General features: G+C 45.1%; 1 long non-coding RNA gene across 2 annotated transcripts in view; it reads right to left on the bottom strand.

The window, feature by feature from the left end:
- Window positions 1-2,925: 2,925 nt before the first annotated feature.
- The window catches only part of LOC309870973, a 35,214-nt gene continuing 13,686 nt past the window's right edge, over window positions 2,926-24,453 (bottom strand). Inside the window, exon 3 of one of the 2 annotated variants that reach the window (XR_014314912.1) lies at window positions 2,926-2,984. This is a non-coding gene — a long non-coding RNA (uncharacterized lncRNA). Of the gene's footprint in view, window positions 2,985-12,157; window positions 12,246-24,453 lie in introns of those variants that run through there. The other variant, XR_014314913.1, reaches the window with a different exon arrangement.

Here is a 24,453-nt window from a genome sequence, read left to right as displayed (position 1 = left end):
CTGTTGAGAGTACCACCTGCATGGTTCTGGGACTGCTGAGCATGTCAAGGACTTTGGGCACAAGGGGTAGAGCTCTCTCAAACTCACATCTTCAAGCTGGCCTCTCACTTTCCACACCCTTCAGAGGTAGAGTGGGCAGCAACATGACTTTCTAAAGGCACCCTGCCTAGACTTGCTTCCTGGCAGTAGCGACTATCCCTGCAAGCCATGGCTTCCGTTTGTTGCCCCCATAGATGAGGAGAATGTGGAGGTTTAGGGCTCTAGAGCATAGCCCCCAACATGGGCTTCATTAAGTGTCTGAGGCCCAGCAGATTCGGGCCTACAGGACAGTCCCAACTCATTGCAAATTTAACAAATGGATTTTATATGTTTATAATCATGGGGTAGAGAAAACCTACTTAAGGTACAAAAACACAGAAGCCATGAGGAAGAAAAATGACTAAAAGCCTGGGCAGCATATGAATTCAAAATTTAGAATGATAAAATGTATCAGAAAGTGAAAAGAAAATGGTATTAAAATCTCTGCAACAGGTATAACAAAGGATTAACACTCAGGATGAAACCGCTTAAGAGCATGAAGTTGAACAAAAAATCAAAATGGCTGCACTAATGCTTCTTTGAGGCTGTATCACCCTCAATTGGAACCCAGGACCTACCATCCTCAAGACATGATGAAGGAGGCTGACAATGTCTGTCAAAACCAACTAGATCCTACATTTCCCTATAAACCCCCTGTCCCTTCCTCTGGGAGGGAGGAGCTCACAGTTTTTGAAGGCCCCAGACTGCTGTCGACTCTCTTGCCTGACAAAGGAATAAACTATCTTTCTTCTTTATATTAAAACTCGGCTCTTACATTACATATTTTGGCTCCAGAGCACAAAGGTCGATTTATGGCAAGTACCAACAATGGTACAATAAGAAAAAGGAAGGTGAACGATTTAATTAAAAAGATGTAAAAAATATCTGAAAGAAATATAAATGGCAGGGGTGCCTGTGTGGCTGTTAAGTCAGTTAAGTCAGTTAAGCGTCTGCCTTCAGCTTGGATCATGATCGGGGCACCTGGGTGGCTCAGACGGTTAAGCTTGGGTCATGATCCCAGTGCTTTAGGATCCAGCCCCACTTCAGGCTCCCTGCTCAGGGGAACCTGCTTCTCCCTCTCCCTCTCCCTCTGCCCCACCACCCAGCTCACTCACTCACACTATCTCTCAATAAAATATATAGAGTTACATATAAACGGCAAACAGCAAAGGTAAATATGCCAAATCTCACTGTCAACAGAAATGCAATTAAGATACTAAAATATGATTGTTTTTTCATCCAATTGGCAACCATTAAAAAGACTAATAATACCCAGTGTTGGACCTTTAGCTAGACTTACCAAGGAAAAAAAAGAGTGAAGCCTCAAATAAATAAAATTTTATATGAAAGGAGACATTACAACTGACACCACAGAAATGTGAAAGATCCTAAGAGGGTCCCATGATCAATTATAAGCCAACAAATTGGACAACCTAAAAGAAAAGGATAAATTCCTAGAAACACACAACCTACCAAGACTTAATAATGAAAAATTAGAAAATATGAACAGACCAATGACAAGTAGAGAGATTAAATCAGTAATCAAAAACTCCCAACAAAGAAAAACCTATGGCCAGCTAACTCCACTGGGGAATTCTACCAAACATTCAAAGAAGAATTAATGCCAATCCTTCTCAAATTCTTTCAAACAATTGATCTGAATAGACTTCCAAAGAAGGTATACAAACGGCCAAAAGGTACATAAAAATGTACTCAACATCACTCATCATCAGGGAAACACAAATCAAAACTATAATGAGATATCTCCTGACACCTGTTAGAATGGCTATTAGCAAAAAGACAAGTCATAAAACAAATATTCTATGGTCTCCCGTGTATATGGAATCTAAAAAGCCAAACGCACAGAAACAGAGTAGACTGGTGGTTGCCAGGGCCTATGGGATGGGGGACAATGAGGAGATGTTGATTGAAGGATATGAACTTCCAGTTATAAGAGGAATAGGTTCTGGAGATCTAACCTTCAGCATGGCAACTATAGTTAGCAATACCGCATTATGTATTTGAAAGCTGCTAAGAGAGTAGATCTTAAATATTCTCACCTTAACAATAACCACCACCAAAAAAAATAGTAATTATATAAAGTGATAGATCTGGTAGCTAACTTTATGGTAGCAATCACTTTACAATAGAGATACATATCGTACCATTACATCATACACCTGAAACTTAGAAAACATCATATGCCAATGAGATCCCAATAAGGCTGGAAGGAAAGAGGAAAAAGGAACACCCAGTATTGGAAGTTAGGAGAGCAAGGAGGTTGCATCAAATTTTAAAATGTCTGTGCTATTTGACCCAACATTCTACTCCCAACAGCTAGCCTAGAGAAGCACCAGAACTTGTGAATGAAGAATCATGTAAAAAACATGAATTACAACACTGTTTGTATAAGCTTAACATTGGAAACAAACTTAAATGTCCTCTAGTAAAAGCATGGCTTAGTAACACATGGGGGGGGGGGGTCATTGCTCAGTTATGCTGAGCACCTAAATGGAAAGATTCCTAAGACTTGAAATTTAAAAAAAAAAAAAAAAAAAGATGAATTGTTCAACAGCATGCATAGAGTAATCTATTTATTTTTTGAACATGAACACCCACAAAACCACATGTTTCTATATATACCTATACATGTAAATGGATAGAAATACACCCCAAAATGGCACATCCTAACTTGACAATGACTGTTCTCTCTGGGTAGCAAAGTGGGCTTGGGGATGTGGCAGTGGAGAGAATTGTGCAAGGACTATTCTGTGAATCGACATTATTACAAGAAGTATGTATTCACATATTACATGTACAATTTTAAAATGAGAAGAAAAAGGGACTTACCATAGCCTCAGGGCTGTTCAAGGGCAGATCTATAAAATCCATTAGGTCTGCCTTCCCTGCAGGGGGGGACACAGATAGCCTGGTTAGGGCATGGGGCGAGGGGGCAGGGTAGAGAAAGGGAGCCACCACCTGCCCAGGGTCAGGCTCCCACCCAGATGCCAGTACATATCCTTCCTGACATTCTCCCTAGCCAGGACCTTTCCTAGAAGCCTTCCCTCCGTTTCCTGATTTGACTCCACTGTATTTACTTGTTTAAGTAAGGCCATCCTCCCCTCTGCTTTTGTGTTCCCTCAATTACAATTGTTATAATACTTGGAAAGTAATGCAGCAATTACACAGCCTACCAGGACTCCTAATAAATTCTAGGAATTGACAGATGCCCTTCTACTTTCCACTCATGCACAGGTCAAGTGCCCTGGGAAATCACTTCTGAGGCTCTGAGCTCTGCATGCAGGAGAAGAGCTGAGGGAAGCCCTTACCGGCCAGAGCTCTTAGGAATACCAGCTCTGGGGAGTGAAGACAGGACCACGCAGAGGAAGAAGGGGGGCCAGGTGGCAGTTACAACAAAGGTCTTGGCAGATCCCAGAAGGAGTTCTGGAGCTGAAGGGCCATTTGGAGTTATTCCAAAATAAGGAACGGGGACTGGACATTTGCACCTCCACCTGGACCCGTCATTGGGTGTGGGCTGATCTGGGAAGGGAGTGTCACTTTGGCCGAAGCCACTTGTTTCAGCTGAGGGCGGGTCCCCAGGCGACTGCTGGGGAATGAGCATCTCAGCCCTGGAGGGGAATCTGGGAAATTCACCATGTGCAGAGGAGTCTGGAGCTAAGTGACCATTCATCTCTGAGGGGGCAGGAAATGAGGCAAGGTGACACATTTTTGTCTCCATTTTATAGGTGTAGAAACCCCTGGTATGTTTTCTGTGATATCTTGGAAGTCGGTCAACAATGCAAGCATGGAACAGGGTGCCCAGTCTGAAGGGGGAAACCATCTAAATTATTGCAGCAGAGGAGTGCGGGGGATGGTTTGAACAGAAACACGGAGCCATGCTTTGAGTTTAACCCACTGAGCCACCCAGGAGCCCCCGCCATGCTTTGAGCTTAAATGCCCTGGTAATTATTTCATTTCCGTTTCCATATCTAGAAAGAATTTAACTTACAGTAAATCAAGTCCATTGCTTGAAAAGTAAAGAGAGGAGAAGAGAAACACCACATTTAGGGTGCTAACATCCCAGCTCTGTAATTGAGTCCAGGGGCTCTCTCCCATTCTTGTCCTGTCAGTCTGTTGGGTTTAGACGCTTGTGCATGAAAGTCCTTCTGGAGGGGCGCCTGGGTGGCTCAGTGGGTTAAAGCCTCTGCTTTCGGCTCAGGTCATGATCCCAGAGTCCTGGGATCGAGCCCTGCATCGGGCTCTCTGCTCAGCAGGGAGCCTGCTTCCTCCTCTCTCTCTGCCTGCCTCTCTGCCTACTTGTGATCTGTCAAATAAATAAATAAAATCTTTAAAAAAAAGTCCTTCTGGAGAGGGTCATAGACTTCCATCAGCCTGAAAAGCTAAGCTCAGTAAGGACACACGGTTACCAACACAGAGACATTTATTCTGATGCTACTCCTGTTCACAAAGGAAACAGTCGCTCTTTCTCCCACAAACTCTAAAGAAACCTGTATAGTCTGGTTTAGACCTTCTGCTTATATCTGGCAGTTCTAGATCCCTGGCGGGCAGGGTGGGGGGGATAATAAAAGGCGCTGATCCCTTCAGAGATGTCAGGCTGCAAAAATAGAGGAAGAATTCAGGACATCATGATCTGGAAATCTTTGGTTGGTCAAACTCTTACCATAAGGCCCCGCCTATGCATTGTTTTCTTGAAACCTCAACACTCCGAGGCACGTGCTAATATTATCTGTTTTACAAGTACTAATAATTTTGTTTTACAGATGAGGAAATGGAAGCTCAGAGAGGGAAAGTAAGTTGCCTGAGGTCACAGTGGTACAGGTAACACAGAAAGTTTTCAGTCCAGGTCTGGTTGATAACAGAGCCACTAAGAGGGCAGGTGGCTTAGACTCAAGGTTAGCCAGGGCAGATAAAAATAAGAGCAACAATGGAGAGGTATTAAGAGGATAATAACATAATTTTTCTGAACAGCAGGTTGGAATAGAGATATCCAAGAGCCAGCCACACAAAAGTCCTGGGCCCCATGTTTACCTTCACCGTACAAACAAATATAATGCTATTTTAGTACATTTAAAGCATATAAATACTATTTATTATATTTATGAGTATTTACTCTGAGATATATATGTGTGTATATATATATGATGGCCATATGAGGTTTCATTATACTAGCTTTTGATTTTTGTGTGGTTCTGAAATTTTAAAGAAGAAGTTAAAAATAAATTTAAACATTAAAAGTGTACAAGTTGCTTTGTTACAATAAAACTAAATGTGTACACGAAAAAAAGTTAAAAATAAATATACTTGTCACTTGAGGGGTTCATTTCTCACACACACAGATACACACACTTTTTTCTTTTGTGTTCTTTTTCGTGCTTTCTCTTTCTCTGCTTTTTTTTTTTTACTTGCAAAAGTAATGGATTCTTTTTTTTTCTTTTTTAAAGATTTTATTCATTTGACAGACAAAGATCATAAGTAGGCAGAGAAGCAGGCAGAGAGAGGGGGAAGCAGGCTCCCCGCTGAGCAGAGAGCCTGATGCGGGGCTCGATCCCGGGACTGTGAGATCACGACCTGAGCCAAAGGCAGAGGCCCAACCCACTGAGCCACCCAGGCGCCCCAAAAGTAATGGATTCTTATAAAAATGTCAAATAATACCGAGAGCTATAAATCCACACTCCATTAATACAGGCGAAGACTGTGTCATGTGCATCCCTTATAACTTCTTCTGCAGGACACTGCCCGGCGCTGGTCCGGGCTCCACGGAACGCAGTTAGAATCACTGATCCACACAAGACTGGAAGGGACCGTTCAGATTGTCTCAATTCCTTTACTTTACGGATGGGGAAACTAAGACGCTGAGAAGAAGGGGTAACTCAGTCAGGGTCCCTGAGCCGGTTAGAAGCAGAAGAATCCTCAGGCAGCCTTTACTGGGTTACCATAGGGCTAGTGAAGCTGCCTGTTCTGCCCCCAGCACCTCCCATCCTCTCACCCCTTCTTAGCCCTCCTTGGCAGTCGCTGAGGGAATGGGGGGCAGATCCCAGCCTTGGTGAAGGCCTGCCAGAGGTCCAGGGCTGCTCGGCACCAGGACATTCCCAAGCTGCCAGACGCAGCCCCCAGACTCACTCCATCTCTCAGAGGCCAGCGTGCATCCCTACTTTCCACCCCACACCAACCCCTGCACGCTGTCAGTGAGGTAGAGTGCACTTCCTGGTGCAAAAGGGAAAGTAAAAAGGAATTCTCTGAGAACAAATAGATATGCAAGGAGAATGCTACCTTTCAAGCTTCAACCTAAGAGGAAAGAGAGGGTCAGACAGAAGGTGGGGATTCATGCCAAGTTCTAGGTTTAGAATGGAGACTCTTCAGAGCCACTCTCGGATCCACAGCTCAAGAGAGCCCAAGCCTTTCAAGACTACAGAAGGCGACTCTGGAGGTGGCTCAAAACATTCAGATACAGATTTCAGGAATGGTTTGCTCACAGTTTGCCCATTCTCACGTGAAAGCCACTTCAGATCAGGGGAGGAGATTTCACGGGAGGGTCTAGATCTCTGCTGTCCGACAGGGCAGCTCCCGGTCATGTGCAGAGCCGAGCACTTGAAACAGCAGCTCCAGGGATACCTGGGTGGCTCAGTCATTAAGCATCTGCCTTTGGCTTAGATTGTGATCCCAGGGTCCTGGGATCAAGCCCCCTGTTAGGCTCCCTACTCAGCGAGAAGCCTGCTTCTCCCTCTCCCATTATCCTTGCTTGTGTGCCTCTCTCGCTGTGTCTCTGTCAAATAAATAAATAAAATCTTTTTAAAAAGAAAGAAAGAAAGAAAGAAAGAAAGAAAGAAAGAAAGAAATAAATAAATAGTGGCTCCAGAGTGAGGTGTGCTATAGTGTAAAATGCACACCGGATTTAAAAAACCATACAAAGGGGCGCCTGGTGGGTTAAACCTTCTGCCTTCAGCTCAGGTCATGATCTCAGGGTCCTGGGATCGAGCCCCATATCGGGCTCTCTGATCAGCGGGGAGCCTGCTTCCCTTCCTCTCTGCCTGCTTGTGATCTCTGTCAAATAAATAAATAAAATCTTTTTTTAAAAAAAAACATACAAAAGTAAGAAGGTAAAAAAATCTATTAATAATTTTTGCATTGATTAGATGTCAAAATGATATTATTTTAGATATATGAGATTAAAATATATTAAAATTATTGTGGATTTTCTTACTTTACTGAAGTATAATTAACAGACAATAAGCTGCCCATACTTAAAGAATTACAATTTGAGAAGTTTTGGCATCATACACCGTGAAATCATCCTTAAAGTCAGTATCATGAACAGGCCCAGCACCCCCAAGAAGTTGTCATGCCCTTTGCCTGTCCCCTATCCTGAGATAATCACTGGTCTGCATTCTGTCACTATAGAAGTATGCATTTTCTAGATTTTTATGTGAGTAGAATCACAGAGTAAGCATAATTTTCTTCCTGCTTATGCTCAGCCTAATTATTGTGAGATTCATTCATGTTGTTTCATGTATCAGAAAACCGTTCCTTTTTATTACCAAGTAGCATTCCATCTATGACCATACCCCAGTTTTTTATCCGTCGCCTGTTGACAAACACTGGGGTTGTTTCCATTTGGGGGCTATCACAGAACAAGCAGCCATGGGCATTTACCCATTTAGCTTTTACCTTTTTTTTTTTAATGTGGCAACTAGATATATTAAAATATGTTCCCACTGTATGTCTATTGAACAGTACACACCTAGATTCTCTGCTAGGCCCTCCACTTTCCCTGCTCAAATTGGCTGCCTACTTAACTGAGTTTAATTCAACCAACTGGGCAGGTGCAGGGTGGGGAACTGCTGTCGCAGAGGTGAAGGGCCCCAGAAGACAGGGACACTGGGTACATATTCCCTCTGTGACCCTCAGACTGGCCTTTTCCTGGGACTGCCTCAAGGCACTGGCCATGTAGAGGGAAAAGAGGCAGATGCATAAACCGTCATCTCAAATCCAACATGAGAAGTTAGAGAGACATGTATAAAGTCTCCAGTGACAAAAGGAGGAAGCACTTACGTGTCTGTCTGGGGAACCCAGGGAGGTTTTCCCAGGAGATGATATTTGAACCAGGTCTTAGAGAGAGTAGAATTTACTAAGCAGAGTCAGGGGAGGGCTTTCTGAGCACGGGAGAAAGCTCAGGAATTCCCCATGGCAAGGCAGATTCTAGGAACTGGGGCGTGTGAGCAGAGAGGATGGTGGGGGATGGGGGTGGAGGGAGAAGAGGCCAGAATGAAGCACCTGCTACACCATGATGAGGGGCTGATGCTTGTCCTCCAGGCACAGACACTTCAGACCCAGGAAAAAGAACCAGGCCAGACTGTACTGTGGAAGAACACTTGTGGGAAGAAAACAGGAGTGATGAGTACTTGGATGATGCCACTGGGAATGGACAACAGGGACACACTTATGTTCTGGAGAGTTCCGTAGCAGATTGCACTGGGATTGCCAACAGGATATAAGGCACGCAGAAGAGCCAACTCCAGGGTCCCTTATGGCTGGTGCTCCTGGGTGGTCGCCATCTTTTTTTTCCTCAATTGTGGTGACTGTCTCCCCACAGGTGTCCCTCTCATTCTGCCAAGACCACCCAGATCACTGTTGGCCAGAAAGACTTAAACTCCCTCTCTCCTGCCAACTCAGTTTCCCCTGTGGCTTTCCACCACCTAAAGAATGAAATCTCACTTCCCTTATATGGCTACAAAACCCTGGGCAAGCTGGGCCCACCCACTGGCCAGTATTACCCCGTCCTGCTACCCTTGAGCACTCAGCAGTTCTTCCCTTCTCTGCCTCCCTGCACCCCTGCCCAGTGCGCGTGCACCCGCGCGCGCACACACACGATACAACAGCACACTGATTCTCTCCTCCTGTGTTTCCTTCAGGTACAGCCTGAGGCTCCTTCTCCAGAAGCTTCCACTGAGGGCTCCAGACCCAGGAGCTCGCCCCCTGTGCCTCAGTGCACACTGTGCATTGCCCTCCTGTAACCTCCTTTGCACCCACTAAGCTATCACGTCTTTAGGACAACACCCTCATCTTTCCTTTTTGAAACTAGAGTACTGGAGATAGAGATTCTAGAGTAAACTGACATAAACAGGAACTGCCTGAGGATTAGGAATTAGGAATGCTGAGATCAGGAGAGTGTGTGGAGGGATGAGGGCAGAGCCCCGAGGGCTATGCTCTGGATGTGCACCAGGATTTCTGACCCAACACAGTGTGGAAAGAGGGCCAGAGGTGAGCTCTCCAGTCAGGGTTGTTACTCTATTCTCTACTCTGATGAGTCCTGGGGAAGATTTATTTTACCAAAGAGGGGAGGGGTAGAGTGGGGGAAGCTGTATGAAAATAAGAAAAAATAGCCAAAGTTTCCTGCCCTTAAAATATTATTAAGATGAAGAAGACAGAATAAACATGCATATAAAGGACATCAAAACATTGGAAGTCTGATGTTTGGGCCAATATTGTTAAAGGAGCAACAGATAAATGTGACTTACAGGGCAAATCTGCATGGAATTAGCTAAGTATTTGCTGAGATCTTACAATACACTCAGCACTGTCCTCAAGCTCTCAAAGAGAGGGTCAACCCAAGTCAACTGGTCTTGTCTTCAGGTGCAAACACTCATATTGTGGAAGCAAGGTGAATACCCATGAAGACATCTGGGGATAAAAGCATCACCGGTTGGGGAGGACACGTTGATAAACACAAGGATATGGAGAAAGGGGTTCCCAACTTTACTGGGCAAGTGATATCCCCAGGGATCTCATTCACATGCCGATTCTGGTTCAGCAGCTCTGGGGTAGAGCTCAGGATGCATTTCTCACATGTTCTGAGAGAAGGCCAAGGCTTTTGGTCTGGGGCCCATTTTGAGCAGAAAGGACCCTAGAGAGGGAGCGAGCCATGTGAGCTGGGAAGCTCCCTCAACAAGGAAGTCTGGGACTGATGGCAGGGTGGTCTGGACGAGGCAGGAGGGTCTTTTCAGGTGGGGCTAGCCTCACCCATGACCTGAGCAGAGTGCAGCTCACAGGTGGGAGAACCACGGGCTCAGGAGGTGGACACTAGAACTGACCAGTCCCATCCGTCAGCGGCGACAACTGAAAGGGAATAAGTTATGTATAGTCTTAAATGCTACACCGAGGAGTTGCAGTTTACTTAAAAAGGGAATAGTGAGCAGCGGTGATTCTCGAATCGCATTTTGTGTCTATGTTCAGGAAAAGTAGGAGAAGAGGAAGAACTATGTCCCCATGCAGAAGATAAGGAGAACTGGAGGACAGTTTCTCTCACAGTTACTCTAAGAGATTCCGGTTGGCTGCTTGACGCCATGCCTCCATCCCTCACCGCCACCCAGACCTCGCTCCCGGAGTCCTGGGCTCTAGAAGCCTTTCAGCAGGAGAGCAAGGTCTCAGATGATCCAGCTCCAGGAGAAAGAACCTTTCTTCTGCAGTTCCGTGGAGTCTTTCTTTCTCTCCATGGATGTATAAACAATTCGACAGCACATGATAAAAGTGAGGGGAGGGGGGACCCACATTCATCTCCTCGGGGCAAATGATAAGCTGGCAGGTCTTGCTCTATGGAGGAGATAAAAGCTCCAAACACGGTTGAATGACTCTTGGGATCCGAGCCTGGTACGGATGCAAATTAAAATAAAAACTATATAAACAGCAGCACAATCACTCCATTCAGGGCGCCTTCATTAGCAGCCGGCGCTCTAGCGCCCCTGCCCACAAAGACAGTTTCCCTTTCTTCTCCCTGCTCACTAGTTTCCAAGCTGCTCAACAAAAGGAAGCTGAGGACAAAAGCAGTTCTAATTGAGGGGGCTCTGGGGAGAGGGTCATTGGAGAGATTTATTTTATGTGTGCAGATCCAAAAGCAAATGCAATGTGTCAGACCCGCTGAGGCCAGGTCCCCTGCTGGGGAGTCTGAAGGGGCCAAGTTCCTTCTCTCAGAGCTCATCACAGCATGGTAACAACCCAACATTCCCATCGACCAGCCCAGGCCTTCCCATGTCTGATAGAGCCAACTGCCCCAAGTGCTGCCTTGTGGAGGGGGACCTCATTCGACGAGCAGGCCCGCGACGCAACAACTCGCTACCTTAGCAGCCTCTACTCTTTACTGTAGAGGACAGAGCTAATTCATTGTATCCCCATGAAGTATCATTGTGCTGGGCAGTCACTGGGGTGAGGAGACACAGTTTTACCAGTATCCATCTACTACTGAACATTCAGGCTTCAGGAAGGAGGCGCTGTTCACAAACCACAGGTTTCTCCCATTGTCTTCCCATTTGACCAGCATTCCCAATCTCCTACTCCACTCCTGGAACCTCTTCAAGGGACCAAGCCCCCCAGCTTTCCCCTCACCCTACACGCCCCGCTCTCCAGCCACTCCTCATGTTCATCTCCCACCCTGCGTTCCTCCCCAAACCTGAAATCCCCTACTATTTCCCCGCTATCCGTGAAAACCCTCTTAGCCTTACGAACCTCACGTTTTATCATTTCAAAATAGGGTAGGGGCGCCTGGGTGGCTCCGTCGGTTAAGCGGCCAACTCTTGGCTTCTGCTCAGGTCATGATCTCAGCGTCATGAGATCGAGCCCCACATTGTGCTCCACGCTCAACACACAGTCTACTTGAGGTCCTCTCTCCTTCTGCCCCTCCTGCTCCTGCTCTCTCTACCCCTCTCTCTAAAATGAATAAAATAAATTTAAAAAAATAAAACAGGGTAATAATCCTCGCTCTACCATTCTCATGGGCTGTTGGAAGGCACATATGAACTGAAGGACGTGAGAGCAACTCAAAGTGGCATACATGTATTAACAGAAACATCTTCATTGAGGCTACACCACCGAACCCTTTAGTGACTGCCAAGAAGCTCTGTACCGTTAAATGAGACAACTGGAGGAGGAGGGATTCCAGCCAATAGGACAAATGAAGATTCTTGCACATTAACACCAAATGAACTTCCAGTATTTTTAAATCATAGAAACCAAAACAGCTAAAGTGAACCATCTCTTGCCTTGGCTGGTTCTGGTTCCCCAGAGCATCTTGCCCGCACAAGTCTGGTCCTCACGCTCTGCTTCCCCCAGTTTATGCTTCTGGCCACACTGCTGGCATCAGACACAAAGGCTGGTGCCTGACAGAGGGAAGGAACAAAGAGAGCAGTGAGGGTGGGAAGGTTGTTTTTCTTTAATTTTGAAGATTGCTTTATTTTGTCCTAAGATTCCATTATTTAGAAGATGGCACTATTCTTTTCCAGCTTATATCCTTATTTAGGAACGGAGACAGGAAACAAATAGGAAAGAGCAGACTGCCCTTTCCACCCCTCCCGTCAGCTAGGTGGTCACTAAGCTCTATGGTTATTTTCTCATTTTTCTCATATGTGTGTCCTCTCATTTTTCCAGCTGATAAGGAGAAAAGAGGCATTATCTGCCTCAGACAGCCCCTGGCTCTAGAGGAGGAGAACCCCAGGGCTGGTGGTTAATAGCACATGACCCAGCACTGTTTTCCCAGACACTTACAAGCCCTGGCGGCATCAGCCTAGACAATGTCATTGGAAACATAACAATACAGGTTTGAAATGCTCAGGTCTTATGTCTTTTCCAAACCACACTCACATCACCACTTGCATTAGTTTCCTAGGCATTTGGGGGCATCTGGGTGGCTCAGTCCATCAAGCATCCAACTCTTGATTTCAGCTCAGGTCATGATCTCAGGGTTGTGAGACTGAACCTGCTCACATCAGGCTCACATGCTGGGGCTGGAACTTGCTTTGGATTCTCTCTCTGCATCTCTCTCTCTCTCCAAAAACAAAGAAACAAGACAAAACAAAAAAACAAACAACAACAAACAAAATTATTTGTTCATGCACACTTGGGGAGGCCAGAAGTCCAAAATCAAGGTGTAGGCAGGGTTGGTTTCTTCTGGAAGCTCTGACAGAGAATCTATTCCATGCCTTCACTAGAGGTGAACTTTGTCATTCTACGGCTTATGGCTATATCACTATAATTCCCACCCCCAACTACACAACCTTCTCCTTTGTGTCTGTGTGTCCTCTCCTCTTCTTTTAAGGACACTTGCCATTGGACCTAGGGCCCATTCCAAGTCCAGGATGATCCCATCTCAAATTCCTTATATTACATCTGCAGAGAACTTTCTTCTAAATAAGGTCACTTTTGCATGTTCCAAGGGTTAGGACTTGAACATATCTTTTTTTTGGTGGAGGGCACTATTCAACCACTATACTCCCCAAACAAAGGGGAAGGGAGAAGAGAAGGAAACCACACTGAGTTCCTATTCAAACCTGTTTAAGAATTCATGGGACAAGGTAGGGACTGGATTATTCAGCCAAATTATGGTAGCAAAGGCCAAGGTAACTGAATGAAACTTCAGCATGGCTATGGTAGAGAGGAAGGAGCAGCAGCCTGGGATCTGCCCTCCACCGAGACCCGCTGAGGTCACTGGGTAGCTGGAATGACAAAGTCACGGGAAAGAGCCAGGTCATCAATCTCTCTCCCCTCGCATCCACGCCCTTCCTCTCACCTCATTTAATCTTGCTGGGTAACCTATGGATAACCCAGAGCTTTGTATCCTCCTGGGGGTGAGCAAGGCAGCAGCCTGCCTGCCCAGCACTTTGCCGCCTGTCTTGTGGAGGTCAGCCAGCCTTGTCCACCCTGGGACTGCTCAAAAACTTGCACTTTCCTGACTGGTTTGTGAACACAGGATTCAGCATTTATGTTTCTTCTCCTGCAGTTAATATTTACAAAAGGAAAAGCCTTCCAAAACTTAGCTAACAAAATTCAATTTAAGGATCAGAAAAAGGCACACCACATACAAAGTTTCTAAAAGTTTCTTTCTCCAAGAAAGGAAAAGAAGAAAATATTGAATGAATTACCAAGTTTCAAAAGAACCATTTCTTGAGTTATTAGTGTGGCCTTCCTCCAAGAAATGCCTGCCAATTGCGTCAACAGAAGTTGTGTCAGTGAGAGTTACCAAGAAAACTTCTGAGGCCTGAGACAGTAGGGCTTTGGCCAACACCATGCCTATAAAATAAGTCTTATTTTTCAGGCCTGGAGTCCATGAACTCTTCCCTACAGTGTTAGGATGACAAAGTCTAGCAAATATTGCCTGAAAAAATTCTGTGGATGAGAGGTTGAGCTTTAGTAGGTATTTGTTGAGTGTGTACCTTGTGTTGGTCCCTTTGCTAGATGCTAGAGGTATAGCCTTGGACAGCAATTCCAACACGGCCCTGCCTTCACAGAGAGGGAGGAAGGGAGATATTAAATTATCACACGAGTAATGTGACAAAGCCAGAGTATGGGGTGTCATGGAGGCATACATCAGGACAATCCACACACCTAAGAGAGGGTTTAAATGAAAACACAGGTCATAAGTACTTTGTCCCCAGTGATAATGAAAGTCCAGTGGGTCTGCTCTAAAAGTTTTATACACAGTCTCACTATACAATAGTGGATGGAGTTTCCTGCCCCTCTAGGAGCTGCAACAATTTGAAATAAATCTTCACACACGTTTTGGAGCTGTATGCCCAGTGAGCCCCAAGAGGATCCTAGAGCCCCTCAGAGTAGGAAGGAGATGTTTCTGGAAAGATAAATGCAACAGAAGCAGGTCCCCAGGGCTGAAATCAGAAAATAAGGCTCTAATCACCTCCCAGTTGGTAGAACAGCTAATATCAAAAAAGAAAGAATAAATGTTTGCAAGGATATGGGGAAGTTGAAGTTCTTGTGCATTGAATGTAAAATGCTATAGCTGCTATGGAGAATGGTATGGAAATTCCTCAAAAAACTGAAAATGGCACTACCGTATGATCCAGCAATCCCACTTCTAGTTATCCAAAAGCGTTGATGTCAGGATATAGAAGAGGTAATTGTACCCCCATGTTCACAGCAGTATTATTCACAATAGCCAAGTGGTGGAAACAATCCAAATGCTCAACTGTTTATCAGTAGATGACAAGATCAAGCAATTGTGGTATATACATACAGTGGAGTATTTTTCATCTTAAAAAAAAAAGAGAGAGAGAGAGAGAAGGAAATCATGCCACATGCAACAATATGGGTAAACCCGAGGATATGAAGCCAAGCGAAATAAACCAGACCCAGAAATGCAAATATTGCACAATTCTCCTTATAGGAGGTACCTAAAATAGCCAAACTCATAGACACAGAGAGTAGAATGGTGGTTGCCAAGGGCTGAGAGGTGATAAAACAGGTAGTCACTGTTTGCTGGATATAAAATTTCAGTAATGTAAGTTGAGTAAGTTCTAGAGATCTGCTATACAGCACTGTGACAATAGTTAACGATTCTGCATATAATGCCATTTGTTAGCATAGTAGATCTCATGTTAAGTATTATTACCACAAGAAAGAAATAGATAAGTCAAGGAAAGACAAGGAAAAGAAAAGAGAAAATATTAGACCTGGGCTTGACCAACAACCACCAATGGGTCAAAGCCAGCCTGCTGCCTGTTTTTGTAAAAATGTAAAGTTTTACTGCCATACACATTCATATGCATTGTCTATGGCTGCTTTTACCCTACAATGACAGAGCTGAGTAGTTGTGATGGAGGCTATATGACCCACAAAGCTGAAATCCCTGACTACCCTACACAAGGGTGTCCGCTGTGCATCATCTTGGTATTCTCCACATTTTTTCCTTGATACTTTCCTACTTCAAAACTTGAAATGTGTCCTACTGCCAATGGTCTTTCACTCAATCATGGGCTGGGCTTAACCTTGTTTGCCACAATCCTAATCCACATGATCCAAGGTTATTATGCTCAATAAGGAAGTCACCAGACATGTGGCTATTTAGATATAAAGAAATTACATGTGGTCCTTGACAAAAAGAGTCTTGCAGCCTTTGCCTGAGATTCCTCAGCACTCTCCTCACCACACCAGAATGTCTCAAACACTTTTACCTGGGCTGCTTTAGAGGACAGGGAGCCAAAACCCAGCAAAAAGTTCCTGTACTAAGAACATCAGAGGGCACTCATAAGCACCTACTGTGAGCCAGGCTCTGCTTTGAAAATATCATCGCATTTAGCCCGCATATCAACTTTAGGCATCACATCACATCCTCATATCAGGAATGATCCCCATCTTATACATGAGAAAGCAAAGGCTCAGAGATGTGGGAACTTCGATTGGCCTTTCTGTGTACTTTAATCACTGCATTCAACTTCCATACTGTCTGCTGCTTAAACATTTCTATACAATTACCAGGAAGAAAGTCTATCACTTTGGATAAAGAGATGCTCAGCAGGCACTATGCTACATGAATTCAGTCCAGATGACCTATGAGAGCCTGATGCCACTGTGCTGGTTCCTTGGACAGCCAGTTACCATTGGGTTCCTTTTGAATTTTTATAGTTGTGTGCTGTAGTAAGGGTGAAGGGAGGAGGGGGGCGCTATTCAGAGTGAAGTTTGCCTTCTCATAAGACCATGGAAGACCTAGTTGTTCCCTGCCAATTTATTACCACACCAGCAATCACCTTGTAAACATTCATGCTCCTCGTCCAAAGGAGAAAACCAAGATATTGTGAGATGGTTCTGGAAATCACATCAACAAAGGACAGTTACAAGACCAGGGGATGCTTAGTTCAGAGAAGAGAAACTCTGATGGAAGCATATTGGCCGTGCATTCTGTTTTCAGGAAGCTCTGCCCTATCAAGAAGGGCAGCCTTCTGTGTGTTCTGTCAGAGTTGAGATTGAAGACAAATAGTTGGAAGTAAAATGGTAGCAGATTTTTGCTCAAAAGTTGAAAGAATGTTCCAGCAACTGCAAAATCTAACAAAGCAATGAGCTGTTGAGATGATGAGCCAATCCAGCTCTGAAGACTTCCAAGCATGAGCTAGATGACGTCTGTCAGGAATACTGTGGCATGGATTTTTGAAAAGTGAGAAAGGTTAGACTAGCTCAACTCCATGGCCTCTTCCAATTCAAAAAGCCCACAATCCTGTGAACAGAACCAGCCTAAGGACCACACTTCGGAAATGAGTGCTTTGAACCAAAGGTGCTCTGACTCCTTCCACATCCTAATTCTAACATCTCACTAAAAGCTAGTGTTTATTTTCAACCAAGCCCCAGTCACCTAAGGTCACAATCCAGGACTAGCCAATATTCATGGTTTACCTATAAGAAGAAGAAATTCTCCATTTGTCAAGCAAAACTGAAGGCTCTGGCATTGGAGGAGGCAGCCAGAGAGTGGATGATCAAAATAATATTAACTGATATTTACACTAAACTTTGCCATTTTCAGGGGACCTATGATCCAATTAATCTTCCCAACGGAGGCTGCAGAGGAAGCAAGAATATTAGTACCCATTGGTACTAAGTACAATAGTACCCATTGGTACTAAGAGGCTGCCTGGTTGTCCCACAAATGCACATGGCTACAGACCTGAGTGACATCTCCAAGATGGAATGGACCACGTTGGTAGATACCATTTTGATCAATGTCCTATGGAAATTAACTGAGAGTTGAGGACTGTTCGTCAAAATTTGTTTGTGTTTTTCATAATGAAAGTGGTCATCCTGGCACATAGAACATGGCAGAAGTGAATACATTGCCCAGAACATCACATGCTTACAGTACCTACTTTGTACAAGCCTACCAGTATTTTCCGGTGCTTGAATTATTAGAATGAGTTTCACATCCTGAGAATGCATTCAGCTTGGGAGGCTAGATATTGCAAGTGCTAATTATCAAGGCTCATGCCATTTAAGTATAGGCTGCCATTATTTTTCATTGCTCACATCAGTGCTACTGGATTTTATATCCTGTTTTCCCATCATGTCTGGACTGAATCATCCCCTCTTCTGTCACAACACTTGCCCTTGGAGGCTCCCAGAAGGAAAACAGTGTACAAATTTTAGTTAACCTACATGCTGATTAGAGGATGCTTGCAAATGGTCACCTGGAGAAGCCCTTCAGGGCTACTGGAGTTATTAGGGTGATCAGTAAGATGTAAGGGTAACTGGAGATCACTATCTCTGCTTCTAAAACTAAAACCTCCATCATCAGAAATGTGCCTGCCAGCATTTACACCAGGCAAAACTTTTGGGTGAAGAATTGGACAGACATACAGGGGAAGGTATGGGAGAGCATTCCAGGCAGAGGAGGCATCTGAACAAAGGCGGAAAGGCATGAAAATGAAGGGCCTCTTCTGCATAACCAGAGCACAGAGTGTGCACAGAGAAGTATGGGGAGGCTGAACAGGTGGCTTGGGCCAATGCTGTGAAGTCCTTCAGTGGCAAGCACTAGAGAACACTTACTGCTGGTGTCTAGTGCTGGTCAAATGTGCTGGTCAAAATCACTGGCAGGGCTTGTGGTGTCCCTTCCTGCAAAGTTGGATTCAGTGGGTCTGGGTGGGGTCCAAGAATTTAATGTCTAACAAGCATGCTGGTGGTGCTGAGGATGCTGGTCCAGGGACCACTCTTTGGGAACCACTGCTGTAGTCACTCAGCACTGTTTTGAGTAGGAAAAAGAGATTGTCAGAGCTATACATTTACTGTCTTGAACTGACCAGTTTGAAGAGCCCATAATTCTGTGATAAGATATGGAAGATAAGGAAAGAGAAAGACTTAGCTCAAGCAGTGGGTCTGTGTTCAGTAGTGAGATGTGATCATAACTTCTCATTTTTCACCCAGCTAGCGGTAAGGCACATGACGCATGTTCCCTACAGAAGAACAATGGAAGCTCAAGAGTTTTTTAAATTACCAGATAAATCATGCCACTTTCAAAACTCGAGAATGGAGTTTTTAAACACAGAACCCACTTTTTTTTTTTTTTTAAGATTTTGTTTATTTGACAGACAGAGATCACAAGCAGGCAGAGAAGCAGGGGAGAGAGAAGAGGAAGCAGGCTCCCTGCAGAGCAGAGAGCCTGATGCAGGGCTTGATCCCAGGACCCTGAGATCATGACAAGCCAAAAAGGCAGAGGCTTTAACCCACTGAGCCACCCAGGTAGCCCAGAACCCACATTTTCTTTTTTTTTTTTTTTTTCTTTCTTTTTTTTTTTTTTTTCAGAACCCACATTTTCTTTTTTTTTTTTTTTAAAGATTTTTTATTTATTTATTTGAGAGACAGAGATCACAAGTAGGCAGAGAGGCAGGCAGAGAGAGAGGAGGAAGCAGGCTCAGAGAGCCTGATGCGGGGCTCGATCCCAGGACCCCGGGATCATGACCTGAGCCGAAGGCAGAGGCTTTAACCCACTGAGCCACCCAGGCGCCCCAGAACCCACATTTTCTTAATGTTAGTTTTTCTAAAGGCATTTATTGTGTTGGTCATTAATGACCCCATTAGCTGACAGAAGGAATGTCACATAGCTTTTCTTCCTCCACTCCTGACTTCCTAGGTGTGAAGAGGGAATGAGAGACTGTGAGATTTAATCTGAAACAACTTCAGTTTCACTGCCATCACAGAAATGGCAACTAGGAAAACACTGGAAGGGTCCAAACCCCTGCCTTGTCCATAGGAAATCCTGACCTGGCCCAAACAGGAAAGCCAACATGCCATTCTTCTAAGCTGATCATTAAAAGAAAAAGAAAAAAAAGACTTTGACCAAGGTGGGCACGTGATTTAGGGCAGAGCAGGAGGAGGAGAGAAGGGGAAGGGAGTTTTTTGCTTGTTTTTTGTTTTTGTTTTTTTTTTTTTTTTACCAATAGCAGGGATGGAAGCAAGTTAGTCCTAAATCCTCTCCTATTGGCCTAGTTGATTTAAGAGAAAGCTATCACCATCCACATCAAAGCATTATTAATGATTAGAGATTAATGCATGGCTTTATGTTCTATTTTATACAGGGGCTTCTAGAGTCAAGTGTGTTAGTTCAGTGCAGCTAGAGAATATTGTATTTGAGGCCGCACTGCAGAAGAGCTACCACCCTGACCCAGAATTTGAAGGACCTGGATTCTTTTTCTGGTTCTACAACTCTGAATTCAATCAAGATCTTATCTTCTCTGGACCTCAGATTTCTCATGTAGGAGAGCAGCAAGGTTGTGCCTAGCAACCTGTCTAATCCTGCCATCACTGACCTTTGGGGATTCTGCACGTCATATGCATATGCATAACCCACTTTACAGAATCAGATTGTCCTGAGCAGTGGTCTTGGTACCAAACCCCCTTGGACATCTTATTTTACTATAACCCAGCTAAGTTTAATTCCCTGATTCCATTAGCATTTGCCTTTCTGCTGGCTAGAAAAGACCAGGGTGGAAAAGTTTCTGTATAAACAAGTAAGAAAGTGATCTAGGAAATGAATGATCTTATCTGGTCAGGATGAACGAAGAAGACTCAGTGCTCATCTTGTCATCAGCATTACTGAGAGCATTTATGCCACAGAAAGAAACAAACATCATCTATCAATTTAATTGACCTCCAAGAAGGTGTCAGCACTATTCTTCCCCTTCAGATTCACTAAGGTTGGCCAGTCCCATACTCAGCTCACACTCAGCACTTTCTCTCCTACCCCTCACCCAACTTTGTTTACTCCTCTTTACCACTTGTGTATGTGTCCATGTCTTCAGCGCCCCCCCCCCCGCCCCATCACAATGTGATCCTCTCTCAGGGCAAGAGCCACAGTTGGTTCTTCTTTACCTGAACTTTGTGTTCTGCATCCATCAAGTTTGGGGAAACAATTAAGGCACAACTATAATGCCTTTGAGTCCTGATTCTCCACCAGTATCATTCCTGGAAGTCCAAACTCCCCATAGAGTCCTCACCATTCCCAAACATGTCCCCTTGACTCCACTACCTAAGGGGTCCATATCCCCCTGTGGAACTCTTGACTGATACCACTGGTGCAGGACAAGTCCACAGAGCTCATTGCCACTAGCAGCAGGAGACCAGGGCCCTGCCCCATCAGACCCATTGCTCTCCAGGTGTCCTCTCTCTGTTTTTGCTCCTGCCTCTAATCACAGAAAGAGAAACTTCTTCCTTCACCAGTGTTAACAGCTCCCACCTCCCTAGGAAACCCTGTAATCAGGAATCATGTGCTCTACTGACTGAGCGGGCCAAGTGTCTCCCCTGCTTCCTTTATTTAAAAGATTGTCCAACAGGATGTTCCAACCTGGGGAGGTGAATCTTTGTTACAGTACTTCTATAGAGAGCCTATCACAGATGATTATAAAAGATAAATGTTTGGGGTGCCTGGGTGGTGCAGTTGGTTGAATGTCTGCCTTCAGCTTCAGGTCATGATCTCAGGGTCCTGGGATCGAGCCTCGACCCTCTCCCTCTGTCTCTCCTCTCCACTTGTGCTCTCTTTCTCAAATAAATAAATAAAATCTTAAAAAAAAAAATAGGTGAATATTTGACCAGCAGACATATGTACTAGAAAATTCACTCTCATCTTGGAAAATGCAAAGCCTGGCCCAGAAGTAATGGGCCATGGAGGTAGTTTATAGGGAAAAGTACATAGGAGGGGAGGTAAACAGACTCTCACCAAGGCAGTCCATGTTCATGTGGGCAGTAGACATGTTGGGAAAAGGTTGGAAGCCTGAGACGTCTGATGGCGGGAAAGGGCTCGCGAAGAAAATTGGAACAGTGAGGGTGAAAGAGGGAAATGATGATATGGCAAAATGTGGCTGGGAAAGAAGTAATTAAGGCAGGAAGATGTCTAGTATCTACTTCGTCCAGCCTGCAACTATCTCTCCAGAGAGGGCCAGGATGGAGAAGTGTCAGTATACACAAGAAAGGAGTATGGAACACTGTAGAATTAACAGTCCTACAAAGACAGGCAGAAATAAGATGCCGGGTCACCCAAGAATCATTTGTGGGAGTCTTAGTCTTATCTCTGTCTCCATCTGTCTCTCTGTCCTCCAAGTTCCAGAAGCTTTATGAGCCCTTACCATGCTCCACCCATGGGGATGCCACTGCCCCCTTTCCTAGAATGTACATTGTTCTCAATACACACGAAATGGTGAGGAGAGCTTTGAGCACAGGGTAGCCACTTAGTGACAGGACTGCAACCCCAAACCAAAAACCAGGAAGATGGCATAGACTTCCTACCAGCCCCTCAGAGGAGAGCACAAACTCTGCCATCCTAAAAACCCGCCAACACCGCATCTGAAATATCCCTCTGTCCCTTGAAAATTCTCACAGGGCTATTCAGATGAAAGGGTCAAGGAGGGGCCCTCACAAACCTACCCCAGTGGCTACACTCTGAGTGTCCCTTGTGGGACTGGGGCCACAGGGAGAGGAGACATGGTCCCCTACTTGTTGGAGCTCAAAGCACACAGTCTCTTGGGGCAGAAGGTCATTAATGAAGAAATCACATACGTGATGAAGGTTGCCAAAGCACCCTCACAAGTGCTCAGAAGTTGGATGGCCAGGCCTTTGCTTTGGCCTTGTGTTGGCATCCTCTGCCCATCCAAGCAGCAGAGTGGTACGTCAGGCAAAACAGGTTGATTTCCCACTGGAGTCCAAGGAAGAAAAGCTGAGGTTGCTCCACTAACTGTCAGTTACTTAGTAAAATAGAAATCAGAGCAGTGGCTTCTGGTAAAGGGAGGACAGGAAATAAAGGACACTGGTCTCATCACGTGTGATGATTCCACAGCCTATAATGTCCTCATATGGGCTGACGTGAATTTTCCCTAGGGGGTGGCTTTCGCTCCATGTCAGTGCCAGGAACACCCTGAAGAACTCTGACTTCCTGCACCTCCCCCCTTCCATAGCGGAGTCCCAAATTCTGGAATCAGCAAAGAGGGCCTCTGAGCCCTGGAGCTACAGGCACAAAACCCACGTGCTGCAGGTCTCCAGGAAAAAGAAGCCCTTTCCAAGTCCACAGCTGACTGAGAGAAATAAGGCTGTGGATGAGAAGCAGGAGAACACGGGGAAACAAGGAGGGACAAAACTGGAGAATGCCAAAGGTATGGCTACTTGGGGGACAAAGGGCCAACCCCCACTCAGCTGCTTTGAGGGGGTATAACCGAGCTACAGCAGTATTGTGTAATCCCTAATACTGACTGCCCCATGGCATTAAAATAACAATTACATTACCTTAATTATGTGATAGCAAAGGAACCAGGACTGTATTACAAAAGTTAAAAATCTTGAGTTTTGGGGCACCTGGGTGGCTGGTATTATTATGGTCCCAGAGTCCTGGGATGGAGCCCCACATTAGGCTCTCTGCTCAAGCAGGAAACCTGCTTCCCTTCCTCTCTCTCTCTCTGCCTCTCTGCCTACTTGTGATCTCTGTCAAATAAATAAATAAAATTTTTCTTTTTTTCAAAAAATCTTGAATTTTTTTTTACTTCAAGAGGTAAATTTTAGCTACTAGAAAAAATACATTGTTTGGAATCCAGCACTTTCTGAGAAGGCTACAGAAACACAGAGAAATAGCATGTTTCCATGTATAAGAACCGGCTCTAAACAGCTGGCTCACTGTGCATCCTTACATAAATAACTAAGCATCAACGGGAAGAAGAAAAAAATATCTTACGTATGTATACAGTATTGATGGGGATTACATAATTTGGACATGTCACAAGTATTCTGGAATGTTGTATCCAAAAACTCCTCTGAAGAGCTCGTAATGGGCCCCGGGAAATTCTGGGCCTGGCAATCCATCAGTACAACAAGCAGCTACACTCCAGGTATCAAAGGCTAGGATCCCCTAAATGGGTTAGTGGCAGCCTGGCCTCTGAAAGAATACTGATTACTTGGCAAGGACCTTTAGAGGACACGGAACCCTGGAATGATTGTGTCGGGGCACCATGTGCCAAAGCCAAATGCTTGCGCTTCAGTATGGCCAACCCTGTTCAGGAGCAGATGTTCCACAAGGCCTCCTGCCTGTGCTGAGAGCCATGGAAACTGTGTCGCAAGCTGCTGTCATTAAGCCAGGGATACCACTCCCAAGGCCGGCTTCCGCACATAGTTAAGACAGGTTTCAACTCATCAGCCACCACACCCGATGTCTGAAAGCCCACAAAAAGGATAAGCATGAAGACAATGAAATGAGCTAGGGCAAAGTTAACAGCTTCCAGGTAAGCCTGTGTTGCTGGAAAACTAGGCCTCCTCCAGGAGGAGGAACAGAGGCCCTCTCCCCCATGCCCAGGGAAACCACCTGCCTTTACACCTGGGCATGGATGGGGTCAGGTAGGAGATAGGGGCCTGGCTGCGTCCCTCAAGTTCAAGAGGTGGGAGGAACCTGGGCATGAGCTGAGGCTGCCCCAGGCCGATCCTTTCCTTCTCTGGATTCCATCATCCTCCACACAGCTGCAAACTATGAATGTACAGGCTTCTGTACAAAAAAGGCTGTGTTTGGTCTCAGATGGCATTGCAGCCAAAGGCCAAGAAAAGGAAGGAGGGTACCATGTTGTGTCCACCAGA

The sequence above is a fragment of the Mustela nivalis genome (genome assembly GCF_964662115.1).
Source record: "Mustela nivalis genome assembly, chromosome: 8".
Lineage (NCBI taxonomy): Eukaryota > Metazoa > Chordata > Mammalia > Carnivora > Mustelidae > Mustela > Mustela nivalis.
The sequence above is the reverse complement of the archived record's forward strand: the minus strand, read 5'-3'. Positions and strand labels throughout refer to the sequence as shown.